General features: G+C 34.3%; 1 pseudogene; it reads left to right on the top strand.

Moving 5' to 3' along the window:
- Nucleotides 18,243-19,388, top strand: LOC110012094 (annotated as a pseudogene).

Genomic DNA, 20,097 nt, shown 5'->3' with positions numbered 1-20,097 from the left:
TTTTAATAGATAATTTTATCCTGTAATTTAGGATTCTTCAATTGTTCTTCAATTGTTATAATGTTTATTTCTTGTTTTAAGAAATTAATTTGATTCTGTTTTGCTTTAATATTATCATAAATATTATGCAATATTTTACTAAATGGTTCAATAATAAATTCAAGAAATATATCATCATTCTGAAAGGTTCCTATAATTCCTTTATTATCAATCATTTTTATTGGATAAATATTATGTAAGAATGGAGTCCCAAGTATTACTTGGTTAGTAATATTCTTAGCAAGAATAAAACTTTGAGAAATACATTTATTATCAATACAGACAAAAGCTTTAGGAATTTTATACTGTATTTGGAGTTTATCACCTCCAGCATGCCATAAAGTATGACTACTTTTATGAAAATATCTAGTTGGTATTAATCCTTCTTGAATAACATTCAAATCAGCACCACTATCAACAAGAACTGTAAATGATTTTGTATAATGATTATCAATCAGAAGAGATATTTTTATATACCATTTTTGGGATATAACCATTTCTATGGTGGATAAAAAGTTTTCAGAGAAAATGCTATGCTCATCTATTTTTAATTTATTATTATTTTGAGATATATTTTCTAATTTAGAAATATTTTCTAAGTCAGAAATTCTAGATTCCTGAATAATATTTTTATCTTTCAATATTTTAATTTCTTCTTTTAGATTGTTTATTTCTTTATATAAATTTTGAAGAGATATATTATCTTCTTTATGTTGATATTTACTTCTAAGTTGGTTCATTACCTCATTCATATTATATGATCTTTTTGGGTTTATAATTGTTCCATTTAAGTCTTCTTCTGGATTATAAGAAGTAGAAGTACTGGATTCAGTATTAATTTCATCAATAATTTGCATTCTTAATTTCGGGTCTTTAATTGCTTTTAATAATTCAAAGGCATGGTTTGAAGTAAGAACATTAATATTCATTTCTGAGAATTGGGAGAGTATTTTATACAATTCTGATTTTTCAATATCATTTTTACTATTAATATTATTTATTTCTTTAGGACAGGCTAGTCCTAGGCTACAAGGTTCACATTCTGAACTTGATTCTGAAATATTTTCATTTTCTAACACATTTAATATTTCTTCTTCTTCTGATTCAGAAGTACTTATTGATTCTGTCTCTGTATTTTCAGATTCTGATTCTTGTAAAGTTTGTATTATTATATTCTTTATATCATATGATATTTCAAGATTATTAATCTTCTTTTTAGTCCAACAGTATTTTGCAGTATGACCTAATTTCTTGCAAATCTTGCAGTATCTATTTTTATTTTTCGAATATTTCGGTTTTCTTTGAGATTTTTCTTCTTTTCTTTTATTCTTTTTCTCTATATGTTTCTGAGAATATTTTCTATATTTTGATTTATAAGGCTTATTAATTTTATGATCCTTACTAGTAGTAGGATTTTCTAAACCAAAAATTGTTGACAAAATTGTCCTAATTGTTTTCTTTCATCAAGGTTTTGTTTTTTAATTTGTTGACTAAGCTTTATCTCATTACACAAAGCTAATCCTTCTTGTATACAAGTATCTATTAGAGCTCCGTAAGTATAACTTTCATATGGAATATTAATTTGGTCTTTTCTTAATTTTTTCCTAATCCTTTCTGCAAATAGACTAGGCAGACCATCAATAAATTTTGATTTCCAGTGTATATTATTACATTCTGGTAATTCCATTACTCTACTTAAAAAAGTATCTTTTTACCATCTAAAGTCTGAAAGTGTTTTACACCTTAGATTTTGTAATAAAGTTCTAATAGTATCACTATTATCACTAAATCTTCCTGTAAAGTGTTCAATAATATTAACAGCAAGTGTATAAACTGTATTTTCAACTAAATTATTATTTTCTTGTTTAACTGTATTGATAATACTATCTTTATCTTGTTGAGATACATAATTATCCCACCAACCTTTAAGTTGTCCAGTAAATCCAACAACAATCATTGCTGCAATAGTTTTATCTGAATTATTACTATTTTTACAAATAGTAGAATACATCGGCATTCTATGTACCGTGGTATAAATCTGTTTATTAGAATATCCATCTATGTTCCATTCATAAATCTTATTACCTGAATAACTAATATCTATTGTATCAGTATATTCTTCATGTAAAAGATCCATAGGTGTTGGTCTATTATAATAGAATTTACTTTGAATAGGTTTATCAGCCCCATTTATTAGTGATTTTATTGATTTGGTTTTTAAAAACTTGTTTATGATTAGTATTTTCTATCAATTCATACTGTAACTCTTTATCAAGAGTTTTTATACTTAATTTACTGAATTTTTCTTCAAGCATTTTTTCTAATTCATGGATTGGTCTTATTTTGAAATCAGATATAACTGGAGGAGGCTGAAAGCTAGGAGATGCTTCTTTTTCTTCAGATTTTGTTTCTATTATAACTGGTTGTATATTATTTATAGCTTTAATAATCATTTCAATTTTATTATGAATTGATTGTATTTGTTCTCCTAAAATATTAAGGAATAAATTTGTATAATTTTGTTGTTCAAACATATTATTACTGTAAGGTCATGTTTACTAACATGGAATATAAGGGATATCCACCTTTATTGGGGTTTGTCCACCGTTTACTTCCGAACTGCATAGCCCGGGATGAAAGACCGAAGCCCGATACTTAACTGGATAAAACGATAGATATGAATCCGGCTCTTGGGGGTGGGATTCGTAATCTCAGAAGTTATCCCCGCATTTATGGCTGTTGCAATTACTTTGTTACCCTCAATTTTTCTCGCTTTAAGTAATCTGCCTTGAAGAAAAAGAGAAGCAAATCACAACCCACCTCCTTCTCTCTCCTCTATTACAACGACGCCGCATCCAAAATATTCAGGAACCAGTTCGACACTGACGTCACGACATGGTCACCGGCGGGGCGGCTGTTCCAAGTAGAATACGCGATGGAGGCGGTGAAGCAGGGCTCGGGCGATAGGGCTGAGATCGAAGACTCATGTGGTGCTCGCCAGCGTTAACAAGGCGAGTTCTGAGCTATTCAAGGTCGACGACCACATCGGTGTGGTCGTCGCCGGACTGACGGCCGATGGACAACAAGGCTCAGGTTTAGTTTAATTTCTTGGTTAAACCCTAATAAGTGTTTCATTTTTTGTTTTTCGTACTTGTTTGGTGGTTTATTTTGTGGAGCATCGTCTAATTGAGAGTTAGGGTTTAAGATTAGGGGACTAGTAGTGTAGAAATTCGTGAAAGGATCACAACAAAGAAAACGGTTATGTAAACTATCCCTCGCAAATCTGTTATGAGAAATACACTTCTGGGCCAGTGTTTCCATTCTCGAAATGAGAAAAGCCATAAAGAAATTTTTTATCTTTTCCAGCCTTTTCTGCAGGTATGTTTGTGTTGCTAAGTTTTATTTGAGTCTCTCACTAAGCTCTCTTCTTTCTCTTTTTCTTCTATTTCTTGGAAACACGGATGTGGTGGTATGCACCTCTGTCATAATTTGTCTCTTATCCTTCCAGTTTCTTGAAGCTTTGCAAGACGGCGAACATGAAAAACAAAGAAGGGAATTTTTATACTTTCTCCTGCATCAAGAGCCCGTGAGCAGTAATTTTAGTGTGCTCATGAGGTAAAAGGCTTGCCAGGTAACTTGGCCACATGTGATGTTTTGTACTCTAGATGATACAGTTTAACAATTGCACAATCTGGACAAATAATGCAGGTTAACTGCTCATTACACTGTTAGGATGGAACAAGGAGATATTAAAAAGAAAAGCAGTGGGGAACCAAAGATGAGCAATAGTTTGATACTCTTTCTTGTGGATCCTAATGATGTAATTGTTTTTAGTTATGATAGTTTTGCTTTGAGTTCTTGAGAATGATAATTTTCTGCTGTATGTTTTATTGACAAAATTGTCTAAAGTTGAGCCTTAAATTTACTGATTGTTTTAGAATATCAGACAAGCTGGCAGGCATATTCTTGAACAAGTTTCAGATGTTCGTGGCCTTACTTGTGGTCTGCAATTTCTTTGCTCCATGCCACCATCATTGTTTGCCGTCCTATTGGGGTTGAGACATGCTCTGAATTTGGTAAGATGTAGTAATATAGTGGGACTGCGTTTTGTTTTACCGTTAATAAATATTGCGAAGTGTTGAAGTCCACCTGAGTGATGATCACTTGACTTAATCACCTATATGTCTATATCTATTAAAGTCACATGGGTTTTTCCGGAGTACTTCTCTTTGCTCATAGTATAAGCTTCAGCCTTATTGCTGAAGTGAGTTTCTTGTCTTTCCAAAATTTCTCTTTTCATCCATAGTTGCAACTTTTGAGAGAGATGTTCGACTAAACTGGAACCACAGTCAGTTGGTTGTTGTCTTTTCTCCTTCATGTAACAAACTAGTAATGTGTAGAAGATAAACATCACCATTTGTTTTTTAAGCTATCCCTGGAAAATTTTATTTTAGCTTGTGATGTGTGCACACTCTCTCAGTTTTAAGCTTGTACTGGATTTATGTGGTTTACCTGGTACATTTGGTTTAGGATTTTAGAGCTGAGGGTGAGAATAAAGATCACAAGCAGAAGTGTCAGTTAGCTTTGAATATTTGGAACAAGTATCCAAGTTCTTGTTACACTTGTGTTTAAACCATTTGTATCTGGTATATTCATACTTCAATGATATGAATTAACTGATCAAGGATGCACTATTTGTATTAAGGGGGACCTTATAAGGAGAGAAATTGACGAGTGCGATTTCCCCAACTGCCGTATTGGGGGTAGGGGAGGCATTTCATTTATTGGATCAGGAAACCGTACAAGGACTGATCAATGAATTCGAGGTAGTGGGTGAAGAGCCCCAGCTGATGAATCCGTTGCTCCAGGCCAAGCCAGTGCTACTGAACCAGGTCCAGCTTCTGCAGATCAGGGGCCCCCTACCGACCAAGGCATTGCTCCAATGGATATCTGATGATGCCATCTTATGGTTAAAGAAATGATTCTTCTGTCTTGAAACTTCCAACACCATGACCTACTGAACAGAATTGCTGGTAGTATTTGTATGTTATGTTTGTTGAGCAGCAATCAAATTGTACTTCTTTAGTGAAATTATTTTAGTTTATCCTTTTGTGCCTTGCCTTATATTATTTTCTTTGAACACTGTACGGTGCTCTTTATTCGTGTTGGGATACAATGATGAACTTTGCTTGTTTGGAACCAATGGCTTATGATTTTCATTAGCGTTTATATTTAGGAAGCAGGCTGATGGATCTCTTTCTAAAGTAGCCGAGGAAGGTACATATGCTACCATCTAAAATTTTATGTTGACGTTTATTTGAAAATCTCATACTTTATGCTCAAGATCATTAATCACTAAATTTAATCGTTTTTAAGTATATTATTAAGGGTTCGTTGGACTAGCGAAAAAGGGAAGTGAAGGGAGGACGGAAAATAATAATATTTTTTTATCAAATTATTTGGTATGATGAAATGGAGAGTAAAATTCATATACTTATCTGTTTGGTGCGAGAAAAATATATTGAAAAGAAAAGGTTGATTTCTAAAATTTTACTAATTAGCCATTTCGCATTATTTTGTATTAGAAAAATAAACAAGTTAATAATGTATTAAAATATAAAAATATTCATCCAACAATAACAAGAATATGTTTTATTTGGTTGTCTTTTTTAAAATTATGTACAACGTTTGCAGAAAAAGAAAAAAGTAGATGGAAATGACGAAGAGGGGGGGGGACAGCTGTGTTCTGTAATTGCTCAAATTGAAGGGGGTAAAATGTAATGGAACTAGAAAATGGTGGATTTAATTTATACAAGTAAATAGAAATGTAAGGATATATTGCCACTCTTATCCGGGGAAGTAAACATATGAGCACTCCATCCCATCTGGCGCAATCCAACTGACAATCCAAAATTAATCCGGAGGGGGTATACGAAGTGGGGGAAAGTAAACATGACCTAAGAGTGTCTGTTTCTATTAATTTAGAAAAGGCTGAAAAATTATGAATTTTTCCATTCTTTTCAATATGAAAAGACTGTTGTGGAGGGTAAAGACCTTGATAAACTTTCCCTGATTCTAGTCTATAATTTCTTTCTATAATAGAAATATAGTTTTTGACATATGTATCGATAAACCATGTCACAAAAGGAATTAAAGCATTTTTTTCTTTGCAAACCTTATAAAATTCATCTTGAAAATATAACATTTCTTGCTTATCAAAGCTTTGGAAAAACCATTCTCTGAATTGGCTATAACCTGTATCTTTAAATTCTTCTGAAATAATTTTTCTGGCTGGAGAGCCAGGGCTAAAATCTATAATAGAGCTATAATCCATTAAATATTAAACTCCATTTCTGACATAGTCGGTTCTAACTCATTATTATCCTGAGTTTGATTATTAGCTTCTCTTACAATATTTTGTTTGTTAATGTATAATTTTTCTGTAACAGGAGTAAATATTTCTGTTTCTCTTATTTGAGAAGTAGAGGCTCTAGAAGGCATAGGAGATTCTACCCTATAATCTATAGGTGATATGTAAGATCTCATTGAGTTACATTTCTGAAATAGTAATGATTTAGAATTTGTTTCAAATTTAATATTTACAGTTCCTTCATTATTCTGAAGAATATCTATAATCTTATTATGATCATGTATTTGTGGCCTTTTAGGTACAGCTTATTCAATTATCCAGTTTTCTGGAAAAGTTATTTCTTCCCATTTAATAGGTCTTCTTGTAGTAATATTTGAATTACTGAAATTAGTCTCAATTAATATAGTTTCATTTCTTGACTTATCAATCCTTTTACATTGTGGATTTAATGTAAATAAAGGCTTATAATATATTCTATAACAGATACATATTACTTCTGTTCCAGGCATATAATCATAACCATGAGTTTTAACATTTAATGTTAAGGCATCTAATATATTAATATCAGATAAAGATAATTATAAATTTGGATATACATTAAAATAAACTGGTCCATGTGCCAAGCTAGATTGTATTATACCCATAAGGGATTGTTTCCAATTTAAATTTCTACCATCTCTTAAAGCTGCAATAAAGCTTTCCGGTAAACCTTCTAAAGTCAAAGGTTTAAATGCAATTTGTACAAGTCCTATATGTAGGAATTTATGTGTTTGTCTATAATGACTAATGTCCTTTTCGGATAATAATCTTATTATCATTTCATCATTATCTAATGAGATAGATTCTTCAGTAGTTTTTACTACTTGTTTTAATCCTAACTTTTCAAAAGTTCCTAATTGATATATTAATCTTGGTTCAACTTTTGGAATTGTCCATCTATTTAATAAATCCAAATTCTCAGGTATATCATACTCCTCATTTTTAATATTTTTAATATTAGAATTCTTATTAAGTATGTTCATGTGATGCATGAATAAAGTCATGTGTTGATCCATAACATATTAATTACTACTACCATGGCTCTGATACCATTACTACCAGGATCATCAGGCAGGGATAGGATAATTTTACAAGATAATGAATAACCGGCAATCTTTCATAAAATTTATATCCAAATATAATACTCCAAACTGCCCCTAAAAGCGCTTTCAACACGGTTGTGACCGGGGTCTTACCAGGAGCCATATATTTAGAACATATTTTTATGTCAAGGCCAGTTATTATTATCCAACCTATAAATTTGATGAGTCCTAATTATTCATGATGCCAAATTCATGCTAGTGTAATTAACAGTTAGGAATCAACACATGAATTAGTTAGCCTATAAGGCTATCCATGAACAATAAAATAAGATTATAAATAAAATATAGAAATTAAAATAAAGCGAGTAAAACTTGCAGTAGTCCTTATGCAGTTGCAAACTTCTTTTATTTCAATATATAAATTTACAATGAGAAGGGATTGCTCAACACATGAGCAAGAGATAAAGAGAGAAAACAAAAGAGAGGTTTTTTCTGAGGTTCTGCCCTTAATGCTCTAAACATCTATATTTATAGAATGCAGAGGATCCTATTATATAGGGGCCTAACCCTACAAACTACAATAGAAACCGTGTATTACACAGTATAAGACCGATATTTCGGGAAAAAGTGCTACAGTTACAATAATAATTGAACTAAAAGTAAAAAATGAATAGTAGAAAAGCCAAGATTCCCGGCCTTCTGTCTGCTTTGACGTTATTGATTACGTCATCTTATTAATGGCTTATTAATGCGTCATTTGACACTGACAATCATGCATCGATACCTTCTTTAATCAGATTTTCTCCCAGTTCTTGCCTGGTTTGAGGAAGATTGTTCCATATCCTTCTTGTGAATTTTTTCTGCCAAGGTTGATAGCTAAAATATCCTCAAATTCCACATCATTTGGATCTTGAGCATCTTGCATGAATTCAGATGCCATAGTTGAGTCTGATTTGGTGGATTTATTCTCCTCCCCAAAATGTGCCATAAGGTCCTTTTTCATCTCTTCCACATATGCAGCAACCATCTGCTCTTTAATTTATAATTATAAAAAAACAAAACAAAAATAAAAAGGGCGTTTTAGTTAAAATATCTAAGAAAACGGTCATAAATAGTTAAAAAAATACACCCACATACACAAAGAGTGTGTATAATGCACCTTCCGCTAATTATTAACAGAAGACGTGTTTGTTGATGAGTTTTACAAAACATAGGGGCGTTTTAGCCTATTTTTAAAATAAAAAGAAATTTTTAGCGGACTTTTTAAAACACAAAGGGAGTTTATGCATTTTGTACATTTAAATAAGATATTTTTGTAGGGATAAATCCAAATTACTCTCTTAAATATAGAAAAGGGCAAAAAATACATTTGAAAGAAAAGGGGGCAAAAAGCCTTCCCCATCATTTTAATAAAGAGTGTATCCCCCCCCCCCCCTTTCGCTGGGCAGTGTAGTTCACTCGCTTATTTTGCGACTAGTTTAGCTATTTTGATCTGTAACTGGTCACTTTTACTCCTAATTACTAAACTGCACATATTTTGGTAGAAACTATATAAAAATCATAGAAGAAAACCTCCAAAAGAATAGAGAAGCATGCTGCAATATAAAGAAAGAGAAAGTGCTAATATTTTTCAACTTTTATATAATTATAGTAGGTTAGCTGACAAGGTTGTCAGCTGACTAAACTGACTCGGGTGGAGTTGTTATATAGAAGCATTGGAGGCTTGGTCGGTATGACCTGAATTCCTTGCCTCTGATAGTACATGATTAATCCTCGGATATGAGGATTCATGGTAGTCGCATGCATATGATGGTTGTATCTTAGATCTGGAAAGAGGTGACCATATCTTTGAAAGGGTCATTATAAGTCTTGTCCTGTGCATTCGAAGTATACAGTGAGGATGGTGGATTCTAAGAGAGAATTTGTTCCCTATCAATTTTTTTTTTTTACAACTATTCACTTATGCGCCTTGAGATGTTTAAACTTTTTAAGTTTACCGTCGTAGCGATTAGTTGAGTAATAGTTCCCTAGGTAGATCAATTGAGTAAACATAGTTGTCTAATCCAGAATGAAAACCGTACCTAATTTAATGTCGTAGACGAAGGATGGGAGGCGGTCGATGGAAGAACATACTTGTATGGAACTTGGAGCCTAAATTTTCACTCCTACTTTCACATAACCTCTATCACTATGGAGTATTGCTAGATGACCACCCATAACGACGGGCATATCTAATTAATCATCAATCATAAATAATTGATTAAATTGAATTTAATTAATCAGTTGTGTTGGATACAAGCCTAAGTCTAGTTGAGGGTAAACCTAAAGGGTCACACACAAATCACTGGAAGTGATGGAATTAATTTAGTTAGATTAAATTAACTCATGGAGAATAAATAATTGCTTGGATCATTTATTTGGGATAGTCCATTGGATGGATGATACGAGATTTAATTAATTAGATTAATCAAACTCGGGATTAGCCTTTTACATTAATTGAATTAATTTAAATAGGGCTTGGACTATTTAATTAGGAGATGGACTTCAGGATTATTTAATTGAATTAAATAATTGTGCTTCTATTAAATTAAAATTAATTGGATTAATCTTAGATTCGTTGGACCTTGGTTGGGCTCGATTTGATTAAATCAAATCCAATCCAATTATAGAAACCCTAGCCTTCATGTTTGACCAACAGAGAGTGAGATGACCGAGTGGGGCTCTTAGAAATCTTCAAACTTGGTCACACAACTTGCTGATTTCTGTACATGTTATGCATAACTTATGGGAGTGGTTATCTCTAATGAAACTAGAGGATTTGGAAACTAGGTTTTCGAATATACTTTCCATACAACTCTCATTCTCCCTCTTGGGTGATAGAAATCAGCCAACACGCCTCTCGAAGCCTTAGGCAACGAAATTTCTCCCATCTCTCCATGTTTTTCATGTTCTTCTTGAACTCGATTTAGATTAAGAAGGACAAAATACATAAATCCCCCTGTGTTTTAAAAAGTTGGCTAAAAACTCCTTCTATTTTAAAAATAGGCTAAAAGTCCTCCTGTGTTTCGTAAAACTCAACAACAAATACCCCTTTCGTTAGTAATTAGCGGAATGTGCATTACAAGGGCTCTTTGTGCGTGAGGGGGTATTTTTTTAACTGTTTTTGACCTTTTTCTTAGGTGTTTTTTTTTTACTAAAATGCCATTTTTATTTTTATTTTGTTTTTTTTATTTTCTTATGATTTAAATTGAAATATTAAATTATATTATATTTAAATTCAAATAATTTTATAATTGTTAAATGTTAAATTTAAATTATTTTTAATCAATTAAAATATATATTTAATTTCAATAATAATTATTATAATTATTCTTAATTAATTAAAATATTTAATTATTATAATTATTTAAAGTATTCTTAATTAACTAAAATATATTTTAATTAAAAAATTAAAAAATTAAAAAAGAAAAAGAAAAAACTACGCGATTTTCGCCCCTTTTTTACCAGAAACTTGTTTCTAAGTTTTCGGCGCCGTCCGGATGAGTTTTTGATGGTTAGTGGTACCGTTCGAATTTTCTCTTCAAAATAAATATTTTGTCAATTGGAGAGAGTGGACTCAAGCCATGACCACCAAACATATTTGCCGTTGATTTGTCTTTGCTCGCGTCGAATCTCGATCTCAAATCACCACCATCAGACTCATTTTGGTAAAGTATTTGCAGAGATACGATAGTTTAAAAAATTCGCGCCGCCGACGGAGATGGTGGTGGGGTGGGGGGGGCAGCGAGGGGTAAGGGGGTGGGGTTGTTAGTTCTTTTTTTATATATATAACAATAATAATAATAATAATATATTTTTTAATTTTAAATTATGTATATATAATATAAGTTAAATAATTTATTAAATCTAGACCTTTCATTTTTTTTAAAATCTAATGGTTGAGATTAACTAATTAGATCTAACAATTAATATTTGATCAAAGGAGATCCAACGGTCATTAAAATAAAAAATAATATATATTATGTAAGGGTATAATGGTCATTTTATAAAAAATTAACAATGTTAGTTGGATTAAACGGAGAGGGGGCAGGGGGGTTTTTAGCCTATTTTAAAATAGAAATGAGTTTTTTGCTATCTTTTTAAAACAGAGGGCGGTTTTATGCATTTTGTCCGATTAAGAATGAAAGAAAACAAAATACACTATCGATAGTGTTAGTTGGGTTTTGTTTCTTCCATAAATATATCTTTACCTAGCACTGACATAGATCTACTTCCATAGATGTGCGTGGACTAGCTTTAGAGGGATGCTACATTGAATTCTCCTTGTAGACGAACCAGAGTAAATTTGGAATTAACCAGACTAGCCGAATAGAAATAGAAAAAGGTATATTTTGTGGTTAAATTTCTGTTCTTCATTTTATTCCTTAGGCACTTTAACGTTTATTAGTTGTATTTTTAATTTTTGTGCTGCTCTTTAGGCTAGTGGACTATATGATCTCAGTTTTTCATGGAACAAATTCACATGGTGTAATAATCAGGAGCACTCGTATACACTCCGGGAGAGACTTGACAGGATTTGCGGGACAATGGGATGGAAACAAGCGTTTTTGGAGGCCTCGGTGCACCACCTTGACAAACTATTGTTGATTTAATTGAAGGACCATGAGAACACTTTTACACAACCCAAACAACGCCCTTGGAAGTTTGAGTCATGTTGGACGCAGTTTGAGAAGTGCCGATCATTTATTGAGCTAAGTTGGCACACGTATCTAGTGACTCTGGTTTCTACTTATGTGCAACAGAAATTCGAAGAGTGTAAGAACAATCTTACCACCTGAAGCAAAACCTGCCATGGGATGGACAGATGGAGAACTTTTTGTAGCGTTGTAAGAGCTAGGCCTACCGCAGTTAAACAAGACATTATAAAGTATCTGTAACGGCTTGCACAAAAGCTATTACAAATTGTAACAACTGTAGAAAACTCAAGTTGTGGAGAAAGATTTGCTCGATAAGTCATTATTATAAGTCAAAATGCTGAGGTTGCAACAGTTATGATGATGCAAACTCCTTCACTGGAACAACAAATCGCATCATTGACAACTGCCGTAGGAAATTTATTGAAACATGCTCAAGCATGCGACAACCAGCTTAACAAACTCTAAGACAAGTTTCAAAGTACCCCAACATTAAATGAATTTTGAAGAGCAAGATTTTTCAGTCGTAATGGACTTGGATCAAATGGTTTTGATCTGTCCAAGTTTTCTATCCACAATAATATGGTGAGAAAGTTGTCGCTACCAAATGTGGTCTCACGAGTCGTGGCATATTTGGAATAGAGGCAAGTTGCACCATTATTGTGAACAAAGGAACATGCTCATTGTTTCCCTGTCTCACAAGTTGTGGGACCGACAATTGAGGTGTGATTCAGTTGATAGGCTGAGCTTAACACTAAGTAAATATTAGGCCCGTAATGTACTTGGATCTAAATGATTTTTTATATGTCCAGGCTTTCCATCCATAATAATGTGATGAGGAAGCTGTCGTTATCCTAATGTGATTTCACGAGTCGTGGCACACTTGGAATAGAGGCAAGCTACACCCCATTGTTATGAACAAAGGAACATGATCGCTATTTTCTTGTCGCACAAGACGTGGGAGGTGATAGTTAAGGTGTGATTTGGTTGGTGGGTTAGGCCTAACACTGAGTAGCATGATTCATTTGGAGTCCTCGAGATCATACGAAGAGGTGAGGTAAAATATCTTGGCAATCTGTTAAAAAAATCAATATAAAAATGATTAAGAATAAAAAAATTAAATGAAATTACTAATATGATTTGAAATACTTACCATCGTCGACTTGTTTGTCCCAACGGATAACGACCCCCCGCGATAGACGATCACAACTGCTTCCGGGTTGGTGGTCCGGTTGACTTATTCTTAACCGACTGAGCCTGGAATTTTGGGCTCAACTAGAATTTGAGGAGCTGGTACTGTGCGTCAGCAAAACTTCCGTAGGAACTTCCCCACCTACGACTTGACGAGCTTGCACATTGACTCGTCGTGTCCCACCAGTACGACATTTGAAAGATTGACAAACACAAATTATATAAATATTTAATTTTAAAAATATAAATATTTCTTAAAATAAGTAATATTATTATTACCTTCAATTAGTTGATCTACGATATGTCAGCCCAGGGATGCAGATAATGCCCTTTGACCGCAGAATTGATAGCCGTGTGAAAATTGCGGTCGAACCTGAAAATTATTATTAATATTAAAATTAATTAAAAAATAACAAAAATATTAAATCAATTAACAATAAATATTATACATACCTTGCATCCCGGGGGCTGATGAAACCCCTCTGGGCCACTGGGGGAAGTAGTGGCGTTGGTGGTGGTGGGGTGGTGCATCCAACGGCCTCACCGGGACCTGTGTACTGCTAGCCCCCATCGTTGAATTTGATCCCGTTGTGTGGGAATCTGTAAGTATCGTCGGGGGCTGGGAGACTCCCTTCGAGGATTGGGCGGCTGAAGGTGCATCCGCTGGCTCATCCCAGGGAAGGCAACTGTCGCAGGCGCAACCCAGGGGTTGCGAAGCACTGATTGTCATTGTCTACAATATAAAAAATAATAACATTCAAAACACATAATTGTATTTAATTTTGAATAAAATATATTTTTTTGTAATTTGCCTAATAATTGCAATAAGGTCCGAAATTTGCCTACAAATTGCATCTAGGTCCATAGTTTTCTGAAAATGCATAATTTTTCTATATATTCCAAAATAGTCCAAGTTGCGCCTAAAATTTCATTAAGGTTCATAATTTCCCTAAAAATTTCATTGTAGTACTTAAATTTCTAATTATTTCATAAAATTCCTATTTTCCTAAAATTACATTAAACTCCTCTAATTTCCTAAAAATTTCATTAAGGTTCATAATTTTTGTAAAAATTGTATTGTAGTCCTTAAATTTCTAATAATTTCATAAAATTCCTATTTTCAGAAATTACACGAAAGTCCTCTAATTTTCTAAAAATTCCATTAAGGTTCATAATTTTTCTAAAAATTGTATTGTAGTCCTTCAATTTTATCGAAAACATCTGTTTATTTTCTAAGTAAATTAACCACTAAAATAATTTAATTTTTTTGGTATGCTAATTTTATTTCTCTATTTTTATACTTATCAATTACCTTAATTTTAAATTATTTATCCTTTTGTTTATGTTTATATCTTACAATTTAAATAATATATGCTTGACGTATAATTTTTTTCATGTCTTGGGACGCGGTACTGACTGGTTTTAAATATATTATGTTTGAATCTTATTAAGAATATTCTCTCTAATATTTGATATTAATATATTATTAGACGACAAAACAACAACTAATAATATTTGATACTCTTAACAGATGGATTTTAATCAAAGTCAACTATATATATTCATATTGTATGAGGAATATCTTGTAATAATCTACTTGTCTCACCATATTCGTAGTATCTGAAGTATGAAGATTCTCTCTCTCTCTGTCTCTCTCTTTGTTGATCGTGAATCCCTCTTTGGACTCGATATTATAAGTTGATCATCATCAGACCATAACAAACCTACGTAAAATTACGAATAATTTATATTTTCAGTGTAGTTTACATTTTCAATACATAACTTTATACGTTGAGTAAGTTTTGAACTCGTAACATTTTAATGAAAATTTGATTACTAAACCATCTCACATAATTTTTTAGTAGGATGCCAATCGATTTTATCAGGGGCATTAGGCGACCCCCGTTGCCCAGGGATGAGCCCTCCTCCACCAGTAGATATTTTTGAAATTAATGTTAATTCATTTAATTATTTAAATAAAAAATTATAATAAAAATATTAATATAATTATATATTTTCATATGAAGTATATTTTATTATTAGTAAAGTATTTATATATTATTTTATATTTATTAAATTATATATATTATATAACTGACCCCAACTTAAGTGGAAGCTTGAGAGGTAATATAATAACACTATCTCTACTTACCCCTAATATGTTGCTCTATTGAGAAGAAGTTTCCAAGCTTGACATATGGTATTGGAAGTTTGGAGAGTTGGAAATTTAGTTGTTCATCTACATTGGCCTTTCAAGTTGATTTTTGATGAGAAGAGATGAGAGCCAAAGCTTGTCCCATTGGGCGCACCAAATTTTGTGAGAGCCGAATTTTATCGTGTCTGTAAATTAAAATATATAAAAATGATCACAAATAAAAATATGTATTTGATATGTAAAAGTGAGTACAATCTCTATCTAATCCTCCAATTCTTCTTTTTGAGAATGTATGTGACAAATTTAAGGTAAAATCTTCTTATAGATCTCCCTTTGACTTGGTTGGATTTCTATAATGTTAATTCAAGGACTTCACTAGTAATCCTGAATTAAACACTAACTCCATGTCGAATCACACATAGTTTCAGGCCATAGATTCAGGCCGATGTTCTACATCGCTACTCCTTACATCCCATTAGATCGTAATCTAATTAACCGGACAAATATAAAGACCTATACCTCTTAGGTATTTAAGGTATTCTAGTTACCCCTAGGAGGGCCGAAATATAGTCAATAGCAAAATAACAAATGATTACAAATGATGTTTGCAGTATTATGTAATAATTTTGCACAAACCGAACTCCCACTAGTCCCTTGACATATGCAGGAATATCCCGCATAATCAAGTGCTTTGTAGGACTAAGTCTTGTTTATGCAATTTGGGCAAGTCGTCATGTAGGAGCCCTTGTGAGAAAGCGCTGGCCTTCACCTCTTGAGTGGTAGAGGGCACCTCCAAAGCTGCCGTGTTAAATCTTTGCAAGTATTCCTTTAAAAGCTCATTATTTTTTTGGCGTATTGCAAAAAGACTAAGCTTCATTTTACGAAGCTTCTGACTGTTGGCAAATTGGAGTAGGAAGAGAGATCGGAAAACATCCTATTGCTCCATCAGGTAACTGATCGAACCATGCAGCCCTAACGAGGGTAGTGATGAAAACGCAAACTTGATTTCGTTTGTGTAATGATGCAAAAGGGCCGCTTTCTCAAAGCGCGAGAGATGCTCTTGAGGGTCCATCATCCCATCATATCCAGCAATAGCGGGAGTGTGGCAGTTCGCCAAGAGTTTGTCCACCATCACTACTTTTGTGAAGGGGACACCCTATTGATTATCTTTTGAGGTTCCAGCTATCTGGTGTTGTACATTCGATAGGCTTTTATGAAGGTATTCCAGTTTAGCTTCCCATTGTCTGGGAACCTCTTGGGGAGCCGTCGAAGAGAGTCCCAGTATCCTCGCTAGCGGGGCCATTTTCAGTGATGTCTTCTTCTTATGGGTCTCCTTCTATTCCCCCTTGAGGACGCCTGCTTCACCATAGAAGCAGGTGGGCAATAATACAACCATTTTCTCCCGAATGGCGGCTGTAACCACCTGTTGAATTGCACCCAATAAGGTTGCAGAAAGCTCTCCTGATGTGGTGTCCGAGGAGGTGCTTCGCCTTAGAGGATCAATCAGTGGGTCCATCACCCTAGGGGCAACGTCGGGGCAGGCAAAGCTGGGACGGATCCTCCTATCGGGGCTAGGGAGGTTCTCGCAACCACCTGCAGAGGCTGATTGTTGTTGGATGCCTCCACAGCCTTCTGCTTGTTAGCGTGGTTGCTAGGGGTTTTCATAGTAACATACGCGTTTAACCCAAAATTTTTCGTAAACGGCGCCAATTAATGCGTGTGATTTTAGCATGAGTCCAGCACATTCAAACTTGGGCGCTGGGCCTGGAATGCTTAGAAAAGAATTCGAAAGAAAGAAACCTACATATCAAAATGTTAGCACTCCGACGCCCAAGTTAGTATTGGATTCAAAGAATAATAATCTAAAATAATAAAAAGTATTGCGAGAAATCGTGTTTGTAAATGCAACAGAAGTGTAACAAAGTAACAACCAAATTTCAGTATGATGAAGGTATCCCCTCGCTTGGGGACGAGTTCTCTATTTATAGAAGAGTGTCCTCCTTATCAAAGAACTAACCATGTTTCCTATTTCTGCAATGAACAGATAAGATTAGTTGAGATAAGGCATGATCGAGTCCCATTTTAGGGATCATGTTGTTAAAATGATTATCTAGGTGAGGGAAGGAGTTCGAGGTTGAGAAGGACTCTTAGTCCGCAAGAAGTCTGCTGCATGCAAGAATCTGAGTCCTTGAAGAAAACCTCTTTGCCACATGTGCTCCAGGCTGGTCAGGAGGGCATACACGGAGTATGCCACATGGACTTGAGAGAGAGAGAGAGTCGTGTGTGAGGAAATAGGGCCAATTGTTAGTGTTTGGGCCAAAATCATTGGGCTGTATGAAGCTGGCCCCTACTGACATAATAGCTATGTAACTCGCTGGTCCATACCCATCAATATTTAACCCTAATTTTTATAATTATTTAAAAAAATAAGAACAATTTGCCTAAACAAACATTGTACAAGGAGTAAACTATAATGAATTTCGACAATTGTATTGCAATTGACACTTGTGCACATGCTTTCTTCCTATACCCGTGAGGAATCTGTACTCCACAATTGCACTGTTAATTTATACTTGAAGAATGTTGTGATTACTTTTCTCACAACAGCGTCCTAATCCTATCCTGTAATATTACTATTACCTTAATGTAATCTCCTGTTCTAAGTTCTGTAATCTCTGAAATTGAAAGTTTTAATCTTCCGCCAAATTGAGATGACTTACGCTACACTTGTTTCACTTGTGCAAACGCTTGTTCAGCTTCTGAAATAACGTCAGTTTCCCCTATTTCTTGAAGAAAAACCACGACTTAAATCTCTCCTTAAACACGTGAAGTTCTTGCAAGCATTTCTTGAAGATTTTCCTGAGAAAACCAACAATTTGGAAGCTCGAATGAGGGATGCAACAAATGAAGCTGAGGATATTCTTGAGTACCTATTGTTTGAAGAAATTCTTAGCTTGGATTCAAATGGAGGAACCCTAAGTTTTGATCTTTCTCCCTATCGAAGTGCAGCGCAAGTTTCAGAAGAAATATCAGTAGCTACCGGGAGTGGCTGATGATTTGAAATCTATTGTGGAAGAGGTGGTGGAAATTAAGAGCAGTCTTGGAGTCTAACACCTGCAAGTCAGTGACTCTTCTCATCCTACTTCAGCACTGATGCAGTTGAGTGATTCTTCTGCTCCTACTTCATCATTAGTCTTGCGCTTGCCAAAAATGATGCCACAGTTGGATTTGAAGATGACTTGATGGCAATAAAGACTCGAATTTGCGGAGAGTCGCATAATTCATTCCAATCTATGGCATGGGTGGCATTGGTAAAACAACTCTTGCTAGAAATGCTTATGATGATCAATTGATTATACAATATTTTGATTCTCGTGCTTGGCTTATGGTGTCACAAGATTATAGCATACAAGAGATGCATTTCGCTATTGTAGATTCCATCAATGCATTCAATGAAACATTTGATAAAGAAAAGCATAACCACGAACATATGGTATAACATGCATACAAAGGTTTGAAGGTAGGAGGTATCTCGTGGTGGTGGATGATATTTGGAGTACCAAGGCATAGGATGACATGAGGAGGATATTTCCTGATGACAATAATCATAGTCAGATCATATCAATCACAAGGCTACAAGATGTGGTTGCTTATGCCGACCCTTCCAACCCTCTTCATGAGATGCCTTCATGGATATGGATCAAAGTTGGAATCTGCATAGGCAGAAAGTACTTAAATAAGAAGGATGTCCTTCAGAGTTGGAGAACATTGGAAAGATGATTGCAAGAAGCTGCATGACAAATTCTTCCATTTTCGTAAAGAATATGGCCACACCACTAAAGAATGTCGGCACCTAAAGAATGAAATCGAAAGACTTATCCAAAATGGGTATCTGCTAGGATATGTCTTTCGGGAAAAAGCTCGAGGAACAGGATGACACATCAAACAAGAACTAAATAAGGGGAAGGAAGTAAAAGCTTCTCCTCCAGAATCCTCACGAAACAAAGAATACAAGAATACATTTGAAGGAAAAAGTGAAGTCAATGATCCTCCTCGAAAAGGAATCATATGAATGATTGTAGGAGGCCCAAATGGAGGGACTCCCATCATGCCAGGAAGGCTTAGGTTAGAGAAGCACAGCGTAACTATAAAAGAAATATGGAATGTTGGAGCAACGGAGGATGCCCCCCTCATCTAGTTTGGAAGGGTAGAACGTTCAGGTCCCAAAAGCCCTCATAATGACGCTCTAGTTATCATGGATTATTGGCCAACTATGAAGTAGGACGTATTCTTATATATTTAGGAAGTTCTGCAAATATATTTTTCAAAGAAGCCTACGACCAAATGCAGTTAGAGGATACCCCTTTGGAAAAAGTGAACACTTTCCTCTACTAGTTTGCAGGGGATGTAGTCCATCTTAGGGGCATGGTATCGCTGTCATTGACCTTAGGTACTGGTACCACTCCAAGGACTTGCTTGTTAAAGTTCCTGGTCGTAGACAATGTTTCCACTTACAACGTCATCCTAGGAAGGCCTACCCTCAATGCATTCCAAGCCGTGATCTCC

This window comes from Sesamum indicum, linkage group LG6 (assembly GCF_000512975.1).
Source record: "Sesamum indicum cultivar Zhongzhi No. 13 linkage group LG6, S_indicum_v1.0, whole genome shotgun sequence".
Classification (NCBI taxonomy): Eukaryota; Viridiplantae; Streptophyta; class Magnoliopsida; order Lamiales; family Pedaliaceae; genus Sesamum; species Sesamum indicum.
The sequence above is the reverse complement of the archived record's forward strand: the minus strand, read 5'-3'. Positions and strand labels throughout refer to the sequence as shown.